This window comes from Podarcis raffonei, chromosome 3 (genome assembly GCF_027172205.1).
Source record: "Podarcis raffonei isolate rPodRaf1 chromosome 3, rPodRaf1.pri, whole genome shotgun sequence".
NCBI lineage: Eukaryota > Metazoa > Chordata > Lepidosauria > Squamata > Lacertidae > Podarcis > Podarcis raffonei.
The window spans coordinates 4375900-4400456 of record NC_070604.1 but is presented as its reverse complement, the minus strand read 5'-3'; positions in this window follow the sequence as shown (position 1 = coordinate 4400456).

The following is a 24557-nucleotide window of genomic DNA, read 5'->3' as shown; positions in this document are numbered from 1 at the left end:
CATTTTTAACCTGAAACTGTTCTTAACCTGAAGCACCACTTTAGCTAATGGGGCCTCCTGCTGCTGCCACGCCGCCGGAGCACAATTTCTGTTCTCATCCTGAAGCAAAGTTCTTAACCTGAAGCACTGTTTATGGGTTCGCGGAGTCTGTAACCTGAAGCGTATGTAACCCGAGGTACCACTGTATTTCCAAACTTTAAAAAATTAATAGGTGCACACTCATAAACAAGTACATGCCCACATGCCCACACGGGACCTCAGGTTTCTGGAACTTATGGTGGAATGTGCAGTGACAGCACACAAATGGAAAAACTGGCTGGTGTTCCCATTTACACCATAGGGTCAACATGGTTTTCATGAGTTCATAGCAGAGGTGAGATTCATAATCAAGGAATACCTAATTCCTTGCCCAGCTCCACAGCCACCATGGACAGAAGTACCAATACTGGTGGAGAGTTGGGAAGACAGATGAACTAATACCAGTGTACTGGAAGAAGCAAAGATCACCAGTGTCAAAGCAATGATTCCTCAACATCAACATCATTGGACTGGTCATTTTGTGCAGATGCCTGATTATCTTCTTCCAAAGCAACTACTCTATTCTGAACTTTAAAATGGAAAACATAATGCTGGTGTCAACAAAAGAGGGTTAAAGACTCTCTCAAAGCAATTTTTTTTTAAAAAAATGTAGTATAAATACTAACAATTGGGAAACACTGGCCTGCGAGCGCTCCAATTGGAGAACAGCCAAAGGTGTCATGGGCTTTGAAAACACTTGAACTCAGGACGCAAGGGAGAAACGTGCTAAGAGGAAGGCACGCTTGGCAAATCCACACCATGATCAACTCCTGCCCGGAAACCAATGTCCCCACTGTGGAAGGACATGTGGATCCAGATTCGGCCTCCACAGTCACTTACAGATGCATTGTTAAAACCGTGTTTATGGAAAACAATCTTACTTGGCTACGAGGGATCGCCAAAAAAGAAGTTATATGGCAGTGCCATAAAAGAATAATAACAGAATAACAGAATAAATATTAGAAACATATCCTATTAATATTCAATACCAGATTAATTGGGGGGGGGGCTGGAAAGCACCATTCAGTCCTACCCACCTTTACATCTACCTTCCCCCTCCCTCTTCTGCTTTTTGGAAAGCTTTGAAGAAATCTCATTAAAAATGTGTTTAGTGAGGTATGGGTTGGGGGGCAATATGTTGAGGGTTAAATCTGAAATGCTAAGCAGTCTTTGGCGGCTGACAGCTGTTAGTTACTTAGTTGCATAAAACTAGTCTGAAAAGTTGGGTTCTTTTTATACAGCATTGAGTTGGGGGTTGTGAAATTTCACTTCTGATTGGCTTACTGGACGGAAATTCTTGGTCATTCATTGGATGGGAAAAGTGATGTGGAGGGGAGGGAAGAATTCTGTGCCACTCGGATCTGATTGGCTGAAGGGCAGGGTGGCAGGAACATAAACTGGTTAGTTCTGACTGTTCAGGGGAATTCACTGTATGAGTCCCTTGACCAGAAAAAGAAGAAGGTTGAAGGCAGATGTTGAGCTGAAACAGGTAGAAGAGAGACAAGCAGCTAGTACATAGGCTAGGAAGAGCCTGGAAGTAGAGTTACGCACCCCCCTAAAGGCTGAATCACTGGCGGAGAAGCTATCAAAGGGCTGTGAGCAGCAGGGGTGCCAACTTTAATAAAATATTGGGGGGCAGGTAAGTCCCACCCCACATAATCGATCACATGACACAGCACACACCCATCTGAATGGCAATGCCCATCAACAGCAGGGGGAGCTCAAATATTTTATTGGGGAGCCGAACTGACCTGGGCCCTGGGAGCTGGCTCCTCTGGTGAGCAGGGAAGAAGAGTTCAGCAACTAGAAAGAGACCCACCTGCAAGCCTGGCTGATAGAAAACCAGCAGATGTCCTCTGTACCTGGTAGTGGTGAGACTGACAGACTGTGGGGAAGGGGCCTAAGGGTGACTGGCACACAAGTAAGAGTAAGGTAGGAGAAGGCAGGGCCGGCTCAAGACATTTTGGCACCTGAGGTGAACAACAAAATGGTACTCCTCCCATCAGTTGAGATGAGAGGGGTAGTGAAGATCAGCATCAGAACTAAAGGGGGAATTGAAGATCCACATGAGAATTAGAGGGTGGGATGAAGATCAACAATGGAATGGAAGGGGAGAGTGAAGATCAGCCTCAGGAGAGGAGAAGAAGGAGTCGGTGCTGGAAGAGGAGGAGGAGGTGGCGGCAGAGGCAGGAGCAGGGCGATCTGCTGCCCCTCCCAGGGGGTCCCTATCTGCCACCTGTGGCGGCTGCCTCACCCTGCTTCATGGGCTCTGGGAGAAGGAATATAACAGGATTTTAACAGCCAGCCTTATGTAAGCTTCTGTGTTTGCATGCAACTGCCCGTTATAATGATAACATTATAAAAGCAAGCCTGTGTCTTAAAGAAATATTATAGTGTTTACCTTATTTTACCTTTGAGTTAATAATAAAGAACAACTGAATACTTCTGTTCACTTATAAAGTGAGTCTGGCTGGCTTGGTACCATGTCTAAAGTCCCACAGCTACTGGGTTGTAGATGAAGGCTTTAGTAAACAACATGGTATAGCTATATGGTGTTAGTGGTTGGAAGGTTTTGGGGGTTGAAGTGCAGTGGTGGGGGTGGGAGAAAAATAGGAACCCCTCCATACACTCAGTGAGTCGGCAGTGACAAACAAGAGGCTGGTTCTCCCCCTGTGAAATGGGGTGGCTCCCTGCACAGGTAACTTTACTGTAGGGGAGAGGAAATGAAATATTAACGAGGAATATTGCAGAGTGGTGTTTTTATTCACTTAGAGATGATGAATGACACACAGTCAGTAGCTGTTGAAGTTACAGGGCTGATAAATCAAATTTCAGCTTGACCTAGGGCTGTCATCTCACCATATAAATTAATGTTTACAATTTTTAAGTAACACCTCTGGTTTAAAACAAGCAAGCCAAAAAATAAATTCTGAAACTGGAACTGCAGTTTCTTGGGGGAAACGGCAGGCAACTTCTTACATCAATAGCTCATTATACTTTGGGACAGTTTGACAGCCACCCCAAAGTGCCGCATTATGGGAGCAGAACTGAGCAGCCTTTGCCTCTTGTTCACAACAATCACCACACGTGAAAGTTTTAATTAATCTCCTTGATCATAAGGGGAGGAGCCTGCTTAACTATTAGTCCCGTAACATATCTTACATGATGATATCCATGAAGCCCTCTCAGACTATTCCTCCAGCACCTGAGGGACACCCATTATCAGCATGGCATAGGAAGACTTATTAGGGGGGATTTTTTTAAAGTTAATTTGTCAGAGCCTGGATAGTTCCTTCAATTTTATTATCAAAACCCAATTAATTTTCTGTAACAGCATCAAATTAATTACAAAATATGCTAGAAATAGCAAGAAAGGAGGGGTGTCTCCTTTCTTTCCTTTCCCTCTCATTATGGAAAACATGTCAGGCCCTTTGGCAGTGAAGGCCTATTAAGGAACCACGCGCCGTATTTTTTTTCTTATTTAAAATTCCACTGGTGGCATCAGACTCAGGAGGCCTCTGGAAGATGAAGCTTTATGTTCTTCATCTCATGCAGGGAACCATTTTCACTTGCCCTTATTTGTTCATATCTTCTTCATTTGTTTCTCCTCCCCATGCATATTCAACACTAGGATGGTCACTTCCACTAGGAATCTGCCCCCTTCTAAAAAAAATAATAAGAGGAAAAAAGGATACAGATTTGCATGAAAATTGCATATGTTGATTTTTACGTATAGATGCCAATTTAGAAACAGCTTCTGTAACTTAAAGAGAAATACAATACTTCTCACCATAGTGGGGAAGACTGTGAATGGGTCACATCAACTGAAACTGATGCCATAAAACTAGGCCAAACAGTGGAGGGGACACCTCAGCTGGATCTGCCATGATACTGGTGTCAAGGTTGTTGTGGAGGCAAGTGATTTTGTTCTCAAAGTGCTTGTGAAACATCACAGTGAGCCTCCAATCGAGAGCCCCATTCACCGGAGTGGGTGTTAACAGACCCCAGACTACTCTAAAGAACTCCACTGGACACTTAAGGATGCAATGGGAGCAAAAAAGTAGGTTTTATTCACCACCATGCAATAGCTTCACACAGAGTCTTGCACCATTTGCACTCTAGTCAGCATCCGGCCTGTTTCATCACCCACCGCTCAGTAGGATAGGAGTAGTCATGTGGATGGACCATCACATCTTACAGATTGCTGATAGGCTACCTGCTCTATCTGTTGGGAAATCCTCCAGAAATCTCCAAAGATTCCATAGTGTCTGGGGAGAGACCGTTCTCCTTCAGGGGAGAACAGATGCCATCCATTCAAACCTCGCCAAGAAGTCCACCCACCTGACTACTCAGGGCAAAACTATATTGAGAGTATGCCCTGCTCCTTGCATTGGGTCGGTGATAACCTGAGACAGCCCCATGGTTGCCATGAAGTCCTGAACTGGTACACCAAAGGAACCTTCAGCATGGATATTAATGTTTTATTTTGAACAAAATTGTGTATCTCAGCTACCAGGAGTTTTGGCAACCCTGGGGTGTGTGTTGAGTCAGGCCTTAGGAACAATGGCTGAAATTCAGCAGTCATGCGGCAAGTCGAGGGGACAGATAAAATTCAGGACAGCAGCTTGCAAACCTTCTCTCTCTCTCTCCCCTCCCCACAGCAGCAGCAGCAGCAGCAGCAGCAGCAGCAGCTATATCCCATTGTATAGGTGACAAATATCGAAAAGACACAGCACTTGGCAAAATGGCAAAAATGTACACATAAAACATTATGAAACATGTAAGCAGGAACCCTAATCCCCCCCTAAGCAAGGCATGTCAGTTGCAGGGGCCTGGCTTAGGAAAACATTTCCTTAAAGACTGTGACTTGTGAACCTCTGAGATGGAGGCAATGCGAGTGCCCATAGGGGTGCGGCAGAGATGAGAAGTAAACGAAACAGAAATGTGAGGGGGAGAAAACTGGAAGAGTCGAGTGAAGTTTTTTGAGGTGGAAGAAGACATGCCCTAGGAAGACATGGAAACCTAGGCTACAAATCAGGCTTTCCCCTATAGGCACAGACACTGTCTGTTATGTTTTGCAATTCCCCTGGACTTAGTTTAGAGGACAGTTCTGAAGACGATGGCAAAAAATATGCAATCTCCAGATGTACAAAAAGCCTGTAAAGGGTAGATCATTATATTGCATGTATTCTAATGGTATGGAATATATATTATGATACAGAGAGAGAGCGCACCTCTGGAAAGAAAGAGAGATCAGTGAAAATGGGCTAATGCCCTACACTGAAATGTGCAAAGCCTAGACCTATTTCTTGGCTTCTTTAAAGGATGTATATAGAAGTCATTCTATATACCGGTAGATTCTTTATAAACAAATACTCAGTTGGCCCTCAGAGGAAACATATGCTGTGTTAATACACAGAGAATTTTTGCAGGAGCATAGGAAATAAAACTGGTTCATGATAGCTCAGTCGGTTAGAGTGTGGTGCTGACATTGCGAAAGTTGCAAATTTGAACCCCATAAGGGACAGTTGCATATTCCTGCATTGCAGGGGGTTGGACTAGATGATCCTCAGGGTTACTTCCAACTTTATGATTCTATGAGGATGATTCCATTGGAACTGCCTTCTACATAAATTTGTTTAGAAGTGTTCAGATAAATAAACGATTTTTCCAAGACACTTGGGCCTTGGTTGATGTGGACGCAGTGATCTGTCTCAAGCTACTTTTGTGGCATGCATTGATGACACCTGGAAAACCAAGACAAAAGAATTCTGTTGTTATTTCCTTTTGTTAGGTTGTGGGATGTCTTTGCCACAAATGTCAGAGTTGTGCTTTGTTTTCTCAGTTACCAAATCAAAGGAGCAGGATCCTTGGCCAGCAAGGAATTCCAATGGATTCAGGTGGTCCTAGACTTACTCCAGGATGGATGAAGTGTGGATTACTCTACCACACTTTGGTAGCTGCAAATGTGTGGCCAAATGTGTTATATTCGACTGCATCCATTCTAGGTGAGATTTCATTGAGGAAGAAGCATTTTTCCCTGTAATGACTGGCGTTTGGGGGAAGGGGTATAAAAAAGTGCAAGCACACATAAAGTCTTTTCCTCATCTCTTTTGATCTTCTGAAAACTGACCTAGTCATTAAATGCAATATTTACAAAATGTGTGTGTGTGTGTGTGTGTGTGTGTGTGTGAGAGAGAGAGAGAGAGAGAGAGAGAGAGAGAGAGAGAGAGAGAGAGAGAGAGGCAGGCTAAGGTCACCTGGTGCTGTATGCTAGCTCCTAGTTATGGAGGAAATGTTCTGATTTTATGAAAGGAATCAGCATGGGGCAGAATCCATTTCCTCCAATGTTGTGGATACAAAGAAATTGTCAGACTGCTGACGGGGATGGTTTTGAATGATGCCTGAAAACATGGATTAGAATGCAGAATGTGTGCCTAAGATATTCAAAAGGAGTCCCTGGCTCACAGCAGAGCAGATCCTTAAACTGAAATATGCCATTAAAATTGTAGAATTGGGGAGGAAAATGCAGAGCCACTATGCATAATGCACAAGCCAATGTGTCAAAACCCAGGCAACAAACTGCCATTTGCAGCCATGGGGGGAAAAAGATCTTTTTGCACTGAATGCAGATGTGGGGGGTTTAAAATACTAACAAACAAATGATGTATGTTACATAGCCTGGATGAATTTTGATTCTTAAAGGCTAAATGGCATGGGAGTACACACACACACACACACACACACACACACACACACACACACAAACGTTTTGTGGGGGTGGTAACATGACAGAAACGCTTATGGGCAAAATATCTATTTTAATTTCATTCCATTGGAATCTACTCCAGGTTTTCATAGTATATGGTGGTGGGGGGAGTGCAAATTGCAAAGATAAGAGTTTAGAATGTACTGTGTACACACCATAGACTGAAAACACATTGCCTCCAAAGAACCATAGGTAGCTTACCTCTCCCAGAGCTACAGTAACCAGCACCATTAACAAACATCAGTTCCTAGTATTCTTTGGGCAGGGGGCGGGCTTTAAATGTATAGTGGTACCTCTGGTTATGTACTTAATTTGTTCCGGAGGTCCGTTCTTAACCTGAAACTGTTCTTAACCTGAAGCACCACTTTAACTAATGGGGCCTCCCACCGCCGCACTATTTCTGTTCTCATCCTGAAGCAAAATTCTTAACCCGAGGTACTATTTATTGGTTAGCACAGCCTGTAACCTGAAGCGTCTGTAACCTGAAGCATCTGTAACCCAAGGTACCACTGTATAACTCTGCACAAAGATTGGCGCTTTTTTCCTTCCCAATTCATATAGAAAACAGGACTGAGAAATCGAAACCTTCATATAATTCCTGCTTCAGCTGTTGAACCCCTTATTTTCCAAGGGTTTGTGAGTGCCTTAAATTTATGGTATTGCTGACTGTCATCTTACTGCTCTTGATGGAAGTGACTATTCCATGAAAAAGATCAGGCTCTGGGATACTCTCTCTGGAGTGGCATTTCATATTGCCCCTCACTGCATATGATGCACCATTTACCAACAGTCACAAATGCATGCCAGTCTAGAAGGGAATCCCCAGTAATGGCTCTTCTTGGTGGCTATTACCATACAAAGAGGCAGGTACAATGCAGAGTAGCTCCCCCTCTGGCTTGGGTGACTTCCTGCATGCCAGTCTGGTTGTTTTGTTTATACTGCTTTGTGGTTCCACGGAGGAAATTGCCGAGGCTGTGTGATGAGCCCAAGAAGATCTTGCCAAGTGGTGATAACTTTTGTGCAAGAGCAATTTTAAATCTGCTTCCATGTGATGACTGTAGTGTGTGCGCAAGCCACACGATTTGGTATTATTTGTGTTTCTTTTCTTTTCTTTTTATACTGACTGTAATGCTTCCACGAGGGCCTGGGCTATTGGATATGGAGTCAGCCAGTGAGCGCAATAAAATACAACGCTGCAATTGAAAGATAATACGGTCAGGATGAAATTGCTAGGGCATGTGGCCAATAAGTCATCATTTTGGTTTCTTACCTGGGCAATTTAAACATGGCCTTAGGGCAGCTTCCAATCGTTTGCTTGCTTATACTGCAAGCTTAGATTCCAATGTGTTCTGCTCTAATTTGCACCTTCTTCTGGTTTCATCCTATGACGAACCACCTTACTTCTGAGTGCAAACATGAGAAGGCAACTGAACCCCGTCCAGGCCCTGGAACCTAACCTAACCTAATCTCCTCGCCCTCAAAGTACATGTGATTTATGCTGGTTGGGATGCTCTGTCAGTAATTTTTCCTTCCTCTATGGGGCTACAAAGTGCCATGCAAGGAACTAATTGGGGGAGAGGCAGAGAGAGAAGGGGGGGCAGGTAAAAGGCCTTTAGGCTGATTGTTGTCCTCAGTACGAAGAACACAGACAGAATCATAGTCCCCACCCCTGTGAAATAGTTTGGGTTCAACAAATGCCTTCAGTATAAAAGCAAAAGTTAAAAACAGATAATTACTGACAATGTTTTCTGCATTTTTGCCTATTCTCTGAGAGAAACATAGTGGCCTATCATCTTCCGATGAACTGCTCTTTTGGGTGAAGGTGGCAATGGCAGTCCTGCTCTTTGTGTCTGTCTCAGACTCTCCCAAGGAGCTCTTGTGCAACTGAAGTTCCGGGGGACTCCCAACAGTCACAAGTCGTTACAAGTGTTAGTACTACAGTCACCCCAGTACTAAGGGTAGGATAATATCCTATCCCAGTAATAACATCACAGTAGTATTAGTAAAACTTATTTTATATGCAAATTGCCCACCACGCACAGGAGGCTGACAGATGCCGTCTGCTGCCTTCAGTGACTGCATAAACATTCACAATGCACACCTTGCTGTCTACTAAACTTGCATTTTTAGGGGGGGAAATGCCAGTGAATATGGATTGCAGTTTTGATTGCTGAGCCTTTGTAACCCTGCATAAGTAAAAAGCAGTAAATTATGGGGTTTGTTAAGCTTGCTTAACAATAGTAATAAATGTAATACAGTGGTACCTCGGGTTACAGACGCTTCAGGTTACAGACTCCACTAACCCAGAAATAGTACCTTGGGTTAAGAACTTTGCTTAGGATGAGAACAGAAATCGTGTGCCAGCAGCACGGCAGCAGTGGGAGGCCCCATCAGCTAAAGTGGTGCTTCAGGTTAAGAACAGTTTCAGGTTAAGAACGGACCTCCAGAACGAATTAAGTTCTTAACCCGAGGTACCACTGTATGACGCTTAAGAAGCGAACCTATACAAAAAAAACAAAAAAAAAACAAGAAAGAGCTGAATGCCTTCTTTATGATCCACTGTGTAACACTTTTTATGGGCTGTATGTTTGAAAGGAGGTATATATAATGATGTTCAATGTGTAGTTGGGAGCAAAATTATTACAGTTTTAATATATGGTGCAGCCATATAACAAAAGAGCGCTAGCCGGCACTTGCCTTTATGTGCGATGCAGCCTTATAATGCAGAGCCTCAAAGCTAGGGTTTACTGTACTTTGGGAATTAATCACATAAACTATAAATTGGGTTCAACAGGCTGGCTGGGTAAATAGGCGCAGCTAATGAGGACACTACGAGATCTTATAAGAGCGCTGACTGCCCCGGGACAAATGTGCTGAGCTGCACCTGATGGAAAACTAGAAGACATCAAAGCATAAAGGATTAGTGCTCTCACAGTGTTGAGAAATGGCCAGGGGGAGATTCACCAACTTATTACCCACATCCAAGCTAATCCTGTTATCTGCAAAAATATAACTGTTCTGGAACTGCCACCACCTAAACTTGCAGGAGACTAATTCTGTGTTTACATGGACAAAAGTGCAAAAATATTTCATCTGGGCAATGAATATAAACAACGGAGATTTTTATGTATCAAAGGTGCAGAGGCGAAGGGAAGGGAAAAGAAGAAAAATTACCCTCTCAGACTTATATGGGAGTGAATGATTTGTTCAGAGGAATATAGAGTGTCAGTCATACGCGGCTGAGCCACTGCTGTCTTCATCTGGACTGCAGTCAGAGTATCCCAAAGGACAATCCAAATACTTTGAAAGCAACTTTTAATAGAAAAGAGAAGATGAGAAGGATTGAGAACCATCAATGCCCATGCCCTCTGGAAATATAGAAAATCTATTGTGTGGCAGATGCCTCCATACCTAATACCTGGCGCTTGCTCAGCAGTGCATTGAATGATGGCCGGAACCCCATAGCACTCAAAATGCCACAGAGAAGGATCCCACACATCTGTCTCTCCCACCACCCCCACAAAAATCAATGGGGATCAGGTTTAGGTTTATGCAAAGGAGATAAAATAAACCTGCTAAATGGATACTCAGCTGGTATCTATGTTCGACTATAGCTCCTGTCTTTCTTCCTGAAATCCCATAAAGCAGAATCAGCCAGCAGGAGAAAAATGCACAAAGGCAAAGGCTAGAGAAAGCAAGGGAAATGAGTGTGCCTGCTATCTGCCTAATCTAAATGCCATTTCCTTTCATCTGATGGATCACCAGAGTCTGCAGATAATCTTTATCCCTTATGGCACTCCATAGCCCTGCTTCTGAATGGTGGGCAGGCAGGGCAGGAGCGCTGCACCTGGCCTCGCATGAGGAGCGGAGTGAAGCAGCAACCAAAAACGCCTTCTGCAGATGTACAGGAGGGGTGGGGGAAACTCACCATTTATTTGGCCATAAGACCCTCCTCCTGAACTCCATCGCAGGGAATTGGTTCAGTGCGGAGTTTGCTTGTCCCCACAAATGGGGTTCTTTCTTTTTTAATCTTGAGGACGTATTGAGCTGGTTAGAGCATGGTGCTGATGACGCCAAGGTTGCAGGTTCGATCCATGTACGGAACAGCTGCATATTCCTGCATTGCAGGGGGTTGGACTAGATGATCCTCAGGGTCCCTTCCAACTCTACAGTGCTATTATTTTATATATGATTCTGTGATTCTCCTATGACCTAGGGACAACACAGTTAAGCAAGGCAGGATGCCTATGGTAAGAAGACTTTGCAAGTGCAGTGCAGGTGAAAGGGGAATTCTGGGTGGGATTAAACTAAGGAGTCCTGTCAGTGGAAGCCCTGGGCAAGGACTTGGGCTTGTGCCACTGGACGTCTTCCCCTCTCTTCCCCCAAGTGCCCCCCAAAATTGGCCAAAAGGGCAACAGAGAACCCACAGAAAAGCACACCCTGGAGGAGAAGGGGGATAATTCCACTTGGCAAACTGAAATACTTGCTCTGATGCTGACAGAATGTTCACCTCAGCACGGCATTGACTTTCTCCCTCAGATTCCATAGTTTTAACTGGTTGGATTGTTGTTGATGATGATGATGGTGGTTGAGTTACAAGTTACTCAACCATCATCATCAACAACAACCCAACTATGGATTAATTAATTAATTAATTAATTAATTAATTAATTCTCACAAAAAAAATTCTTTTTCTTTAGTTATTATTCTTTCTGTTTAATTAAACAGAAGAATAATAACTAAAGAAAAAGCTAATATTTTTTGTGTGAGAATCTTTGCATTTCAACAATATTGGGGGGCTCCCCAGTATAATAAAGGGATGGTCCAAGACCTTACCGTATTCTCCATTCTCCAACTCGCAAATTGTCATGGACCGGCTGAATGCAGAGGAGTGGTGGGAGGCAGCAGCTGGAGAACGCCCAGGGGAAGAAGAGCCAGGGGGTGGTTGGTGGGATGATGATGAGTGGTCAGAGGGAGGTGAAGGAGCAGACTGGGAGGAGGAGAAGGAGGAGGAGGTGTCAGAAGCAGAAGAGGCGACAGGGTTTGGTGAGCAGGAAGAGATTGTGGCAGAGAGCAGTTCAGACTCCAAGGCAGAAGCAGAGGCCAGGAGACAGAGGAGCAGCCTGCTGAAGAAGCCTGGTCCTGTTGTGACCAGCTCCCCCCCCCCGCCCCCGTCTCCTAGAACATGCAGAAAAATAAAGAGGGCACAGCAGAGGGGGGGTGTGCAGAAGTGCAGTCTGCAATTGCTTGGGAAAGACCCTGGAGAGGAGGAGCCTTAGGAAGTGGTTAGTGAAGTTAGTGAAGTTAGTTAGGAAGTGGTTAGGAAGTGGTGGGGGCCTTCAGTCCTCACAACTGCCTTGTTGGAGCAAGGCCTACAAGGAAGAACTGATGGGATCATTATGCCTGCGCTGTTCTGGTTTCCTGAATAAAGAGTTAACTGTACTGACTCCCGTGTTTTGCTTTGATTGCTGACCTATTCTTGCCTCCAGCTCCTGACACCAATGCTGCTTTGCACACCAGACTTCTATCCCATACATAGTAAGTATTTATGTGGAATGTGCTGTCAATGAATTTCACTCCAAGTATTGATATTTTCATATAGTGTGCATTGTCGTATGTCAGGTGAGGGATGGCATCTTCTCAATCCTATTTTGGAATGAGTGTAAATTTTGTACTTGGCCTGCTAGAATGACTCTTATTTTCTGGTTATATTTGTACTGGTAGAACCCTCTCTCCACAGGGATTTTGGAGAACTGTTTCTGTGAGGATGCACAAACACTCAATGAAAAAGAATTTAAGCCCCTTTCCAAAGAATTTGAATTTAATTTAATTAATTATTATACTGTGATTTTCAGTGTTTTTGGCTCATATCCCTAGTAGCTCTTTCTTTCTTTCTTTCTTTCTTTCTTTCTTTCTTTCTTTCTTTCTCATGGCTCAGAGATCTCTAACAAAATAATCAGCATGCTAAGCAAATTTCAATTCCCCATGATTCTTTGACTTTGCTCCACCCACTAATTTAAGACCAATACACGTTTCTAGTTTAAATAAAATGCCTGGCATGGGTGAACTTGCATGATGCTGGTGATACAACTTGATTGGTTTGGCTATAGGATTTGGGATATTTCCTGCATCCAAGATGAGCACTTTTCAACTGTCAAATGTGAATATTTGTGATAGATGTGAATATTGTGAAACAGCTTCTGCAGGACTGGGTCATGTCAAATAATGAATTTTGGTGATCTCTCACTTCACTGACATCAACTCAGGGCCAGCCCACCCATGAGGCAAGGTGAGACAACCGCCTCAGGTAGCAGGATCCATAGGGACAGCGTTTCCTGAAGTAGATCTTTATCCTGCCCCCCCCCCCCGTTCCCAATGCAGTTCTTTCCTCACCCCCTTCTTCCTGGTGTGGAGGGGAGTGCCATTTAGTGGTTTGCCTCAGGTGTCAAAATGCATTGGACTGGTTCTGCATCAACTGTCCCAGGCTTTTCAAATTGCAACACTTAAGGGGGAAGATTCTAATCAAGCCTTTTCCCTGACATGCAAGTGTTACACACTGGGGAAAGAGTTTGATGTGGGAACACTTTCATTTCGAAGTCTGTTTTCTGAGCTCCTTTTCCCACCTGCTAATGACACCAAGTCATTTCTCTAATGCCCTGTCTCAGTCAAAGTCCTGCAATTTCTCTATTCCTTCATGTCAAAGTATATTTCCACACATATTGAGGCTGAAATCCAGTTGTAATTAAATCCACCCCACAATGTAAATGTTAAACAGAGCATTCTTTTCACATACACATCCCATCCCACAAGGTGTAAGGCTAAAATGTGCTTTTCGGTGCTATGTATAAGAGGAGTCTTAAGACTCCAGCAACTATTTTTGCCAGCAATCCTATAAAATAGTAATAGGTGAAATCCCCTGGGCTGTGTTCAAAATTGGGCTCAGCTAGCTGAGCTAGTTTCCTTAAAAGTTAGAAGGGAAATTTGGTTATTTTGAGATGCTATGGAAGCACATCAGGATCCAGAGCCCTCACACAATCCCCTCTAGTTTCTCTGCCTCGCTGCTGTTTCTGTGGCTATTGTGGTGTCTCCCTCTTACCAGGCTTCAGATGTGGTTGCCATGGCAGAGATGGCAGGTAGGTAGCTCCTTCCTTTCATTCCTGTTACATGGGTTGTTGTTGCTGCTGCAGTAGCGGAGACTTAGGGGTTAGGTACCCTGGGGATATTTCATAGGCCACTGCCTTCTAAGTTGCTGCTATAGTGGCAACTCCTGATGGAAGCATCAGGGAGCAAGGGAGGGGTCTACTTGCCTACACTGCTGCCACCACAGAAACAAGCACTGTTGGTGGGTGGGTGGGTGTGTTGTGGGCGAGTCTGGGGTGGACTGTCCTGTTTCATCACCTGTGGCAAAACAGGTAAGTGACACTTTCGCCGCCCCCACTCCCACAAAGCCTCACAACTGCAGTAGTGGTTCCATTTTCTAGCAAAATTTTGCAGGGCTCTCGCAAGATCCCACCAGAACCCTGAAATGTCCACTGCTTCTCCTTGCTTCTCTGGAGGCTCTGCCCCTTGGAGCCAGCGTGGTGTAGTGGTTAAGAGCAGTGGACTCGTAATCTGGTGAACTGGGTTTGCGTCTCCGCTCCTCCACATGCAGCTGCTGGGTGACCTTGGGCTAGTCACACTTCTCTGAAGTCTCTCAGCCTCACTCACCTCACAGAGTCTTTGTTGTGGGGGAGGAAGGGAAAGGAGATTGTTCGCCGCTTTAAGACTCCTTAGGGTAGTGATAAAGTGGGATATCAAATCCAAACTCTTCTTCTTCTTCCACCGTCGGAGCCCACCTCATGGGCAGCCTGGGCCTGGGGTGGGTCCAAATGTGAATGAGGAGGGGGTGAAGAGGCCAGAGAAGAGTCTCAGCTCATAAAGCTCACCATGAACTGGAGGCATGCATCTCAAGTCACTGAGATCCATATTACAGCCTTGAGGCATTCCTACCAGAGAGCTGGGTCTGATGATGACCCATGCACACAGCCAGAAGTGCCTCTGGAGTTTCTCTTGCATCTGCACGCACTTGCTGAATAGGCAAGGCTCTCCTCAGTTTAAAATTTCCCCTGCCCATTCAGCAGTGCAAGAAACTGTAGTAGAAAACCGAAGGAAACCTCCATCTAATAAAAACCCCATTGGATCAGGCCAAAGGGCCAGCCCCCTGTTCTCACAGTGGCCAACCAGATGTCTCTGAGGAAGCTGGCAAGGAGGACTGCATCTAATTGCATCTGAATATTCACCTCATTTTCTAAGCTTGCAGCCAGTACCCAAACCAAAGTTGATCAGACTGAGCTGGTGGTTCACCCTATCGTGGGCTCTGTAGAAAAGGCGTCAGCTTGTCTACTCAGCTCATAATGTCTGCTGCTTTAGCCTGCCTTCAGGTTATCCATGGGCTGCCAGTTGGCCATACTTGTTTTAAGTTTGTTCTTATTAACCAGCACACATGTATATTAACTTCATGTATCAACCTAGCTTCTTTAAAGTAATCTTTTTGTAGCAGAATAAAAGGGGAAAGGAGTGATTAACGTGACAGCTTTTCATGCTTTTGAAGGATCATATCAGAAAACATTGCCAAAAGCTATTTTATTCAGAAAGGAAACACCCATTTGCTTGCTGTAAATTATGGGTGGACCAGAAAGAAACAAAAGCTATGAACCCCTCAGGAGGAATACTTTTCAAACAGCATCTTTCCACTCCTCCCACCATAGTTATAGGAACACAAGTCAGGCTGCCAGTGACTAGGAGTGTGCTATATATATTTTTCATGCTTAAAAAATAATTACACTGTAAAGCTTCAAATAGTATAGTGTTACACACTGAACAAAGAGTTAAATATAAATTGTGAAGAAGTACGGGATGAGGAAAGAGTGTGAGGACAGACTTGTGCATAATGGCAAGAGGATCATATGTTAGTGAGGGAGCAGGTCAGGTGAGATAAGGCAGTGCAGGAAAGGCTTTGCCAAACTTGGGTCTTCTTGCAGACAGGCTAGTTCATACCTGCACTTGATTTCTTAAGAATGATGCATGGCATTAGGGAAGCTCCATCTGATATGCTTGTTCACTCACACATACAAGTTGTCCCCACCAGCAGATACTGTTGGCATCCATCCGTCTCAAGAGACTATGGAAGAATGCGCCATTGGAGGTAAAGTTAAACCATTGGACAGTTACAGTGCCTGCTGTGGCTGCAGAGACCAGGACATGTTTTATTGCCACCAGGGAAGATGAAGGCATCCGGTTTTGCTGTTACAAAAGCATCCTGGCATTTTTTCTCTCTGCACTCCTCCCAGCAGTCATTTCTCCTCTGAACACTGCTGTGGATACACAACCTGATTGTCTGTCTCCAGGCACTGCGATTGCCTGCAAGGGATTCCCACATGGCAGGGCTAATGATAATGATCATCAGATAATGATCACACATTTATAAACACTGATGATATGATGATGATGTATCAAGGGATCACATGCTTGTGTGAACCAGGCTATTAGGAAAGGGAGGTCTGGTTTGACAAAAAACAGTGTAGTAAGAAGGTAAGAAGGGACATACTGAATCAGACCAAAAACATTTCTACTTCAGCATTCTGTTTCCCACAAGTTTTAGCCCGAGGGTTTGGTATGAAGGTAGCAGAGGAGGCACTAGGAAAAAAATTGGGGAGAGGGACAGACTGGGCAAAGTATATTTCTAGGTGGGTATGTTATGTCACACATTTTAAGATCTCTGAAAGAAAAATAACAGTATATCTTAATGGCAGGAATCCAGTGATGGGGCGGGAGTTGAGGGGGGTGGAGTTCCTTGTTTGGTTGTTGTTTTTTTGTCCCAAGGCTCCCTCTCCAGTTCTGCCCATGGGAGGCAGATATAAGAAAAGCGTTTAGCCCTGTTCAGTACTTAAACTTATTTCATGTAGTAATGAGTTTGTGCGAGGAAACTGTTGTCTTTCTCCCTATCCCTAATGTAAGTCAGTTGTGGAACATACTATTGCAAATACAGGAAGGTGTGGCAGTGGAAATTAGACAAATTCATTCCGGAGGAAAAGGCTTTCAAAGATCTCTAGTTATGTACAGAATCATAGGACATTGTGCCTCTGAATTCCAGTTGCTGGAGACCCACACTGGGAGAGCACACTCAAGTACTACTGGGAAACAGAATTCTGGACCAGTGGGGCTCTTCTTAGATTCTTATTTCCTTTACTGGGTGGACAACCCTCTCCCCAGTTCAATTAGAGATGCCATGTCAGATTAAAAATAAAGTTTTTAGCAATGATCAGATTCTAAGTGGTCAGCTGCCATTGCAGCAGAATCATTTGTGCTGATGGAGCTGGGAAGTTAGTTGCAAGGGGAGATGTGAGAGAACAGCGACAGAGCAGTGGGGAACTTTCAAAAGTCAGTACTGGAAGCATCAGATTGATATGGAACATGAAAGGCAGTCAGTAAATATATATGGGAGGAGAGTGATGTGACCACAGATGAGGTTCATCAGAGATGCTCTGAGCCTCCACATCCCTATGAATCAGGAGAGTGTGCGGTGTACGCACACCGGTGCAGCTTCAGATTTTAAGACGTCAGTTTTGCCATTTGTACCCATCCACACCAGGGTGTTGTTTTTGTCTTTCTTTTCATGCCTTGGGAAATAGGGATCTTGCAAGTTCACGCAATGCCCTTCTGTTCTCAAGTTCCCTGCTCCCTCCCCGCAATGCTTTCTCTTCCTCCTTCCGTCTCTTTAACCTTGTTCTTATGCTACCGCAAGAGTTGGGAGAGTAAAGCTTTCAGGCTGCATCCAATCTGCAAATGCTTTTCTTAATACCACACATAACATTTTCCCCTGTGTGAAGGAATAGGACTTTTATCCATTTTGAGCTGGGCTTTGGGTTGTAAAATTGGGGTTGTAAAATGGTTGGCTTTTGCCTTAAAGGCTTCCATGCATGACAGGAGAAAAAGTTCACAGGAAGGTTAAAAATGCAAGGGGATGTTTTGCTCAGGAAGTTTGGTCAAATGTTCATCCCTGGATCTTAGCAATTAAGAGGAAATAGAAAGTTAACAAGGCATCTGCTCTCCTTCTGATTGGTTAAACGTTTGGGTGTGTGAAAATATTGTATAAAAACGAAGCAAGAAAATTGCATAGTTAAGTCAGAATGTTGAAAAGCTGGAGCTGGAGCCTGCAAGAGAGGAAATGGCTTTAAGAGAGCTAGAACACTGGAAACGAGGAGGAACCGGGAGAGGACCATGAAAAGATCCAGAAGCTGAACTTAGGGATGCAAACTGCAAACTGCGCTGGGCTTGGGCAAAGAAATAGTCAGGAATAAGTAAGCTGTATGTATTTATATGTGCTTATTTTTCATTTCCTCTTACATGTAACTACTCAAACTGAAAAACTGTCTGTTTTCCTAAAGCAATTTTCTCAAAAACAATTTCACTTGTTGCGCTACTAAAATCATAATTTCTTGGGGTTGTTTTTTTTTGGGGGGGGGGGTCTAGTGCCTTGTTTTTGACCACACACTTAAGTGCCATTCCATGCCACTCAGTACTGGGAGTATGTTAGGTGAGTTACAGTTAAAGGGGATTTGTGGTGGAGGCAGCCAGAGAAAAGTAAATATATTGGTGAAGTCAACAAGATGAGCAGCTTGGCTGATTTAGTTGCCCTTCTTTCCTCTCACAGCATAGACTACAGCTTGTGCAGTCCTGTCCTGGTTGCCTGGCGCAGGGTGATGGTGCAGGGCAGTAGGAGCTGTAGAATGAACTTTGATAGGCTGGCTGCAACCTATGACCTTAGCATTCAGTTCCAACCCACACAAGGCATGAAGAATACTCCTTAGCTCAATGGGAAATGCAAGCTGCAGTCTACTGGGGGGAATACGCCCCATTTAACACAGTGAAGCCTACTTATGAGTAAGCATGCATAGGACTGTGCTGTAAGTCACAAAGAGCAAAGATTTCCAAAATCTTTCAGACTGAGCCAATAATTAAACCAAGGGAGCATTGCTGTTTAGCATGAGCAAGAAGACCACATGTTTCTCTTCAGGACATTGTTTTCCACACTGGCTGTGTTGACGTATAATTTTATTCTCTTGCTGAGGCATGAAGTTAACTTAGTTAACTTCTTGCTGCTGTACAAAAATGCTTCAAAATCTTAAATGCATTCCTCCTTATAATATTATTTCCAGAAAGAAAGTTGCTATTCCCAAGTTTCAGAAAGAGAAAGTACTATCTGGAATAAAGGTATGAGGCAAACACAGATGTGTTCAAGAAGGTTGTCAAAGGATATTATAAATATATTGCCAGGTATATACACAGAATTTTATGGTAGCAGGAGATGAGAGAATGGACTAAGCTGAGGTACTTCTTTGGGGTATCTAATGCCAACGCCCTATTTTGCGGAAGGGAACTGCTTTTGACCTTGTTCATTTGCAAAACTAAATTATTTTAATTTTGAAGTTGAATTTTGAATTTGGCTAGAAGACAAAAATTGCAAGACATACTTTTTCACAAGTGTTGTGAGAGTATTTCTGAGTAAATATACTTTGTTTGTTATTCATTCTTGTAAGCAAACTTTGTGAACAAGTACTATTTTGAAGAGTTCACAAATTAATTATGTGATTGCCATCCTTTGACATTTGTAATTTCACAATTCAATATTTCCCCCTAATGTTATGATTCAAGTTCTCTCTCTCATAAGTACTCATTAATAGGGATAGGAAATAAATTTGATCCATTTCACGTTTAAAAAAGAACCTGGCTTTTTTGCACTTTCCAAAGCAATATGTGAGCCAGAACAGCCATCCTTTGACATTTGTAATTTTAGAATTCAATATTTCCCCCCTAATGTTATGATTCAAACTGTAAATGGGAAATGTCTAACACAAAATTTAAATTTCCATTTATTGAATTTGTACTACAGATTTCAAATGCTTTGGCAGTTATTTTAGGAATCCCTGCTAGAAAAAGGGCAATTTTAGTTAACTTCTTGAAGGCGCCAATGGACCACTGTTGGAAGGATATTCCACAAGGAAAGTACCACCACAGAAAAGGCTCTGCTTTTCCAGTGGACATGGTTTAGAACAGATTTAGATTCACTGTCAGAATCAGGAAATTAAAACCATACCTGAGTTCATGATAATACTGCTTGGCGTTTCGGAAGGAAAAATCCTCCCTCACTCCCTCTCTCCTAATGATATGCAACCCTGTCATGCTTTGCATAGTGCTGCGTACATGGTTTTTAATGATTACAGCAGCCAGGAGGCTTTCCTATTATGTTCACATTGTCAGCTCTACCTTTCCGCTAGTTCTAGGTGAAGTGGTAGTGCAATACCCACAGTTCCACAACCTCCATGCCCGCCGCATAGTCGCTGACAATGTAATACTCGTTCAGCAACTGATTATAATTAAAAATATCAGAATAATTAAAGTCTTCAGTTTGACAAGCAGAGCCATAACTTTGCCTTCAGACATTCCTCTCTAATTAGTTAATTAATCCTAATGCAAATTATAAGCAATAATTAGTCAGCCAAGCTTGACATAAAAGTCTGCTGACTTAACAGCGGAAAACCTTCCTGGTTATTGGGTTGTAAATTTTTACTGTTCCTTTTGTCCAATCATTATGTTCTGCAATCTAGTCTGCGGCTAAGCTACCCTGTATACATCTAGAGATAAAGTAGAGTTCTGCCCTTGCTGCCAGACCAACTGGAACCAGTTAGTTGTGGGAATGGAAGTGTTTCTAGAGTGGATTCAGCACCCATTGCTTTATCTGCAAGCACAGGAAGGCCTCTGTTTCAAGAGAAGGGTGGATCTTTGCTTGCCCCTTCCTGTCTCAGGCACTGTGGGGAATATGTGGTGGGGATCTAACTTAGCATCCCAAGCTTTATAGTCATGCCAAAGGTCTCCAATCCAACAAGGGAGATATATTTTTAAACCTCCATCTCACTGGATTGAAGACCTTCCTTCAAGCTTCGCATCACAAGACTAAAGGTCTATGACAGGGCTGTCCAAAACGCAGTCCTTGGCAACATTTAACCCCACCACCACCACCTGCACTGAGGCACTAGGCTCTGACAGAATCCTAGAGTCCTCCCACCCAACACCTAGTTAGCACTTTCCCAGCCTCAAACCTCCTTCCCAAAGCCCAGTGCCATCCATCAAGGCCAGTTCAGTGCCAAACCTGGGACTGCCCTGAGGCCAGACATGGATGAGTCAAGATAATCAGTTTCATCTAAGATGTCAAGCATGCCCAGGCAGAGGTGCCTACTTGAATAAAATAGGGGCAAGTAAGCCCCATGCCCACATAATGAATCACACACCATTTGAATGGCAATGCTTATCAAGGGGGGGGCTGGCACCTCAAATATTTTATTGGGGAGTTTGAAGAGACCTCCACCCCTAGGTGTTGGCTTCTATGCACCCAGGCCATCCACAGGGCAGGAAAGCATGGAAGGTACTGAATGCAATTAGCTCCTTATTAACAGAAAATAACTACACAGTAGAGCCTTCTGGCTTGTCTTAATCCAGCTGAGATGTTGCTGAAACTGACCACCTCTAGCCTTTCACTCAGGATCTCTCCCAAGCAGACGAAGGCTACACTGAGGGAGGGAGCTCCTCCTCTGGGCCTGTCTGTTGATCGGGGTGCCAGAGGGGGAGGAGGGCCAGCAGGACTGCTCTTCAGTGTCCCACCACCAGGATCCAGGATCTAAGTTGTCTTCTTCTGTGCGAGGGCCTTAGGGGCTCTTGGTTAGGCAACTCCCACCACTCTTCCTCATCCAGCCAGTCCCTGACACAAGAGCATCCTCAAAGTGTTTTATTCCTCAAGGTGTCTTACTAAATTTTGTCCTCAAAGTGTCCTACAAAATCATTATACAGATATCCCACCAAGTAACGCCCACACCCATTTTGTTTACCATCTAGCCTGATGAAGAATTCAGGAGATTTCAGCAGCCTGCACACTATTTTGTGACATTTTAGTTGCCCTGATATGGATTTTGGAATCTTACTTGAAGGCGGTATACATTGATTTTCCAAAGGTCTTTCAGTAGCTGAGAATAATTACCACTTGGAGCACAAACGACAAAAACATGTACTTAGACACCCTGTTGAGTTCACTAAAACTCAAACATGTCTCTGTAGAGCATGGGTTTTCATGTCCAGTCCAAATTTTAAGCACCTTTAAAAAAATTCAAGTGCTTTGCAAAAATTAAAATATTTTATATGCCCTGCTTGTAGGCTTACCAGTTTAGTAATATCTAATAATATCACCTGGATTGTGCCGATGTGAAGATAAGGGTGATAAGGTAATTTAAAAATGACTAAAACCAGAGTTTTTTCACTCTCTTTTTCCCATGCGCAAGTGAATGAATGGGAGTTAGTATGTCATTTCAAGGGGAGAATAGAATTAAGCATTTTGGAATGCAGAACCCAAGAGGGATGGTTAATCCCATTCGTGACAATAGCAAATGTAATACGTACAAATAATGGAAAGCATTATTCATGCTTTTCCTCATTTCACATACAGCACAATATGTTATTTTCTAGCTTCTAATTCATGTCTTCATTAAGGGGAAAACTACTCAGGAAGCCCAATCCGATTGCCTCACTGTGCCAGGCACCCAGTACACCAGAACAAGAGAGTCATGTTGCTGTGCATCCCAAACAGCAAAAACAACAGCACAACAGAAAGAATATGTAGCAACATTGGCAGCCATTCCCACAACCTCCCAGGTGACTCTGCCAACACTCACTCATCACCAGTGATGCCCCCACATTACACCCATGCATGAAAGCCGCCAATCAACACATGGCAGCAGGAGGAAGGCAATGATGGCGTCACCCAGCCCAGTCTGCAGTCCAATTCTCCTTCACAAAAAGCAGAAGAATGCTCTCAGGAAGAGAAGAGCAGTAGTGACCCTATCCAAAGAGTCCCAAAGGAAAGAAGGGAAGCAATGTTATGGAGCTATCAGGAAACTTCAAGGGAAAGGGCTAGGCAATGAAAATGTGAGATGTGGATTTGAGTCACACCTTGCGGAGCTGAAAATGTGACCTCTTGTTGTTGTTGTTTAGTGGTTTAGTCGTGTCCGACTCTTCGTGACCCCATGGACCAGAGCATGCCAAGCACTCCTGTCTTCCACTGCCTCCCGCAGTTTGGTCAAACTCATGCTGGTAACTTCGAGAACACTGTCCAACCATCTCGTCCTCTGTCGTCCCCTTCTCCTTGCGCCCTCAATCTTTCCCAACATCAGGGTCTTTTCCAGGGAGTCTTCTCTTCTCATAAGGTGGCCAAAGTCTTGGAGCCTCAGCTTCAGGATCTGTCCTTCCAGTGAGCACTCAGTGCTGATTTCCTTCAGAATGGATCGGTTTGATCTTCTTGCAGTCCATGGGACTCTCAAGAGTCTCTTCCAGCACCATAATTCAAAAGCATCAATTCTTCGGCAATCAGCCTTCTTTATGGCCCAGCTCTCACTTCCATACATCACTACTGGGAAAACCATAGCTTTAACTATACGGACCTTTGTTGGCAGGGTGATGTCTCTGCTTTTTTAACATGCTTTGAGGATGAAGCAACAATAGGATGGGGAAAGGGAGACGTAGGTCTAGAACTCTTAGCCTTCCAATCCAGAAAGAAGGGCCCTAACCACACAGTCCATTGAGAAGGATCCCAGGCAGAGTGGTCGGGCAGTGGGGGGAGGGGAACAGAGAACTGGAGAAGGAGAAGTGGGCAGCCTTTGCAGGGTCTGCAACACACACACGGGGAAAGCAACAACCAGTAAGCCTGAACTCTCCACTCACTGGCAGGTGAGCACGATGTTCAGTTCCACTCTCTGTGGTGCAGTTGGGACAGTGGGAAGGAGAAGCAGAATCTCCTTAAAAACCTCCAAGGAAGGAGAGACCACCACCTTCTAATGGAGACTGTTCCACTGTTGAACAACCTTGAACATTAAGGCTGGACCCTGAATTGATTTTGGGCCTGCATCTCTTGGGTCAGCCCAGATCAGCCCAGGTCAGATGGGGGCCCATCCAAAATTCCAAATTGGACCCTCGATCAGATTGGATACCAGGGGCAGGGTGTGCACAACCATAGTGGTTGTAGTCCGACATAATCAATTGGCCAATGATGAAGAAAGGGAGCAAACAAAGGCATTTTAGTTCTACAGTGAGAGGAGGTAGAGTTGCCAGAACTTGATTTCACTGGCCATGAGTTCATCCTCATGTTCAGATGGCTGTCTTACCTCTTTTCTGTTATTTTTAAATTATTGTGTCATTGGTTTTAGGTTTAATTTTTTAAATGTTTTGTACACCACTTAGAGTTTTTAAAAATATTCAGTAGTTTACAAATACTTCAATAAGCAAAGCCCGAACTCCATTCAGTCCCTCCACCGCATACGTTCAGAGGAGCAGAATGAAGTGAATTCTCTAGGCAGACACTGCATTTCCAAGGTGCCACAAGGTCTCATTGATGGCCAGCACATGGAGCAAGAGAGCCCCAAATATCCTGCTCCCTAACACGGCTAGGGGATCCTGGTTTCTCTGCACTGGCCAACATTTTATATGGAGAAGGGAGCTCTCATGTGTTTCAATAACTGCAATTTTCTATTAATATAAGTGAGAGCCAAATACTGTTGTAGCTCTTTATGTATATCATTTTCTTCCCACAGAGTATGCATGAAAGAGTCTTTCCTTTGGAATTAGTTTCTGG